General features: G+C 39.2%; 1 long non-coding RNA gene across 1 annotated transcript; it reads left to right on the top strand.

The window, feature by feature from the left end:
- Positions 1–3,387, top strand: LOC121965371. The gene is made up of 4 exons (XR_006107480.1): positions 1–33; positions 1,639–1,738; positions 2,391–2,452; positions 3,095–3,387. It is a non-coding gene; the product is annotated as an uncharacterized LOC121965371 (long non-coding RNA).
- The last annotated feature ends 288 nt before the right edge of the window (positions 3,388–3,675 follow it).

A 3,675-nucleotide genomic window follows, 5' to 3' on the forward strand; every position in this document is an offset into this window, starting at 1 on the left:
ACCACCTGGTGGCCAACGCACTTTGACAAAGAGGTAAACAACTCGTCCTCGCCGCTCAGGGGACATGAGGACTCATGAGACGTTTATTGGGAAGAAGGTAATGAGCAATGAAAGGCAAAAATGACCCAAAATTAGCAAAAAATTAGTATAAAGTACAACGAAAATACCAAAATGAGTCAAAAAGCAAAACAAAAAAACCTGAAGAAAGTAACATAAAAGTACAAACAATAAGGTAACGACCCGGGAAAAAGGCTTCAAAGTTATGTCAGTTTTTTAACTTAATTTTAACTTTTTAGTCATGATAACCATAAATATATTCTTTCCTTACTTTTTTCTTTTTTCCTAGACATTTGTACCAAGCTTTTAAAAATCATGTTTCCAAATCTACTAATGTCTTAAGATGTGTGTCACTTTTCTGACCAGGTTGCTTATTGCCTGTTTTCGCATGTTTTGGAAGAAAGTAATTAATAAATACAGTAATTTTTTGAGGGTTTAAAGAATAAAACTTTTGTAAAAGGTGGCTGAAAGCAGCTGGAGAACAGTGCTGTCGCTCCAGGTTTTAGAGGGTTAACAATAAAATATTATTCATTGTGTTTTGAATACAGAAACACACAGCACTACATGAAACACTGTTTAAAACAGTGCAGTACACACAGTACTCACAGTACTCACAATACACACAGTACTCACAGTACTCACCCTGAGACCTTCATACAGCAAACAGAGCCCAGCCAGAGGAGACGCGAGAACCGAGAATCAGACAAAAAAACAACCAAAAGAAATCAATCAGAAGATAAAATGTTCGTTTAAGGTGCAGGCCGTCTCCCAGCATGCAGCGGGAGCAGCCACCAGACTTTCTGAAAGCTCTCAGTTTGTCCCCTAAAGTGTCTCTCAGTAGTTTAGTTGGGGCGTCTTTGTGTCCTCCGTCCTCATGTGATCAGTCAGTAACTCTCTCGTGCGGTGCTGCCCAATTACACATCTGATGTGTGTACAAGTCTGTTCGTGTTTATTCGAAAAGATCACAACGCTTTTTGTAACATGATCAAAGTAAGAAATATTTTATAATGCAAAGTATTGTAATACAAATCCTAGAATATTATAGGACCGCAGCACTGCAGAAAACACAGTAACTCATAATTCTGCACACGTCGGTATTAATGTACATTAGAGCAGCTGCAGATTCTGACGAACAAATCCCAAATAAAACGCCGGTGAATGTCCGAATCTTCAAAAACACTGCAAACGTTTGAACGGTTTTAAGAAGACATTTGTCCTAAAGAAGTGTTGCTGAATGAGGCCCGATGACTTTATTTAGTCAACAGCAACAATCTCTGCAGAAATCAGTCAGAAACGCTGATGATTCAGTCAAAACTCGGCGAGAAACAACAAGCTGCATCCAGACAGACGGCGCTGCTCCACGTGTCCGAACGTGTGGTCACTGCGCGTTCCGAAACACGCCGGCTGATGAGAACCTCGCGAAGACTCCGTTTATTTATCCGCGATGCCGATGGTGCTGGTGATGATGCCGATGGTGCTGGTGACGATGACGATGGTGCTGGTGACGATGACGATGGTGCTGGTGATGATGACGATGGTGCTGGTGATGATGACGATGACGATGATGTGTTTCTCTGTCAGGGTAAAGACGAGCGCGAGCCCAAAGACGAGAGCGCCGACGAGCGGCTGAGACGGCGAGCGTATGAGCGAGGCTGCCAGAGACTGAAGAAGAGGATCGAAGGTCAGAGCGTCCCCGTCCTGCTCATCTGCAGTACTAATACTGCTCTAAAATACTGCGTCCTACTCATCCTGCTGCTCATCTGCAGTACTAATACACACTGAAATACTGTGTCCTCATTATCCTGCTCATCTGCAGTATTAATATTACACTGAAATACTGCTTCCTCCTCATCCTGCTGCTCATCTGCAGTACTAATACACACTGAAATACTGTGTCCTCATTATCCTGCTCATCTGCAGTATTAATATTACACTGAAATACTGCTTCCTCCTCATCCTGCCTCCTCACAATAACTGTGTACACACAAAATTATGTCCTCGCAGTATCTGTACACACTAAAAATACTACATCCTCACAGTATATGTTCACACTAAAAATACTATGTCCTCACAGAACCTGTACTACACACCATAAAAAATATACTACGTCCTCACTGTACACACTAAAAATACTGCCTCCTCACAGTATCTGTGTACACACAAAACTATGTCCTCACAGTATTTGTGTATTAGTATGGTGTAGTAATAATACTTGAACTGAAACAATATATGTACTACAGTGTGGTATTCGTGCTACAGTGTATTATTAGTACTGCAGTGTGGTGTGGGTACTTGTACACGGTGCTGATGTGTGTCTTGTGTTCTCCTCTCAGTGGTTGAAGAGTTGCAGGTTCAGATCCTGAAGTTGTTGCTCAATAACAAAGACAAATCCACAGTAAGTACACATCATACTGGGTTTATTTTACTCTCTGTTACTGTGTATTACTGCATGCTGCTGTCAGGAATCAGTCATATTACTCTCTGGACGTGATTGTCTTTATATGAGGCGAGGCGACTGAACATTTTGAAAATCCAACGATGATTTCTGTTTTCACAGTTTCTTTTTTTTCCCCTTAAATCACCAAAATGTGTTAAAGAAAAAAATAACAACAATTTTAAAGAGGGAAAAAATCAACCGAATCTTTTCTTTAAAAAACAAAACAAAACCAAAAATCGCCAAAAGCTTTAAAAGAAAAAAGCAAGGCCAATTATTTTTTTTAAGAAGACTTGCCTTTATGTTTAATTAAAATGGTAAAGTTTAAATCATTTAAAGCCCTCCTCCTCTAAAGCTAAAATAAAAGCATCCGTCTCTCCCCAGAGCTTGAAAAATGATCTGACACGCCCCCCCCCCCCCCATAAATAACAAACAGTCCCTAAGTTATATTTAAATATTCAGCTGAATTCATTTTTTGGAATATATATTTAAAAAGCTGTTATATAGTATAATAAAGAACCAAAAAGGACTATCAATCGTTTCGGAGAATGTTTGGTCTTTAAAGTTTGTCTCATCTGTCCCCTCTCTGTCTCTGTCTCTCAGGGTGAAGCCTCTCGATACATTTTCCTCAATAAGTTCAGGAAGTTTCTGCAGGAGAACGCCAGCAACAGAGGGGTGAGGACCAAACACACACACACCTGCTTAAATTTCATTTTTAATTTATTCCACATTAAGACGGCACACACCACGGAGGACGTGATCACAGTAAACTCACATACTTACCAGACTGTTTCATGTCCATCACAAGCACCAACAAGTGCATATTCAGTGGTAATATTACTTCACAGAGTGTACTTATTAATTCAGCATATACCTCCCGCTGCCGGGAAACACACAAGTATGACAAAACAGTGAAAATAAATATATAATATCAAGTAAAGTTAGGAACAAAACATAGAAACAAAAAATTCAAAACAAACAAAAAATAAAATAAATGCAAGGGGAAAAAATAGATTTGATCAATTTAAATAAAAATCTGACTATTTTCAGCTGTAAGCTTGCTGTGATTTTTTCCACATTAACATAAATAAATAAGCATAAATGTGGTCCAGATTGTGTATTTGAGTGTAATCAGTGAATTTGCAGCTCAGCTCCTACAATAAGTCTAAAATACACTGTGGAAA

This window comes from Plectropomus leopardus, unplaced genomic scaffold (assembly GCF_008729295.1).
Source record: "Plectropomus leopardus isolate mb unplaced genomic scaffold, YSFRI_Pleo_2.0 unplaced_scaffold1977, whole genome shotgun sequence".
Classification (NCBI taxonomy): Eukaryota; Metazoa; Chordata; class Actinopteri; order Perciformes; family Serranidae; genus Plectropomus; species Plectropomus leopardus.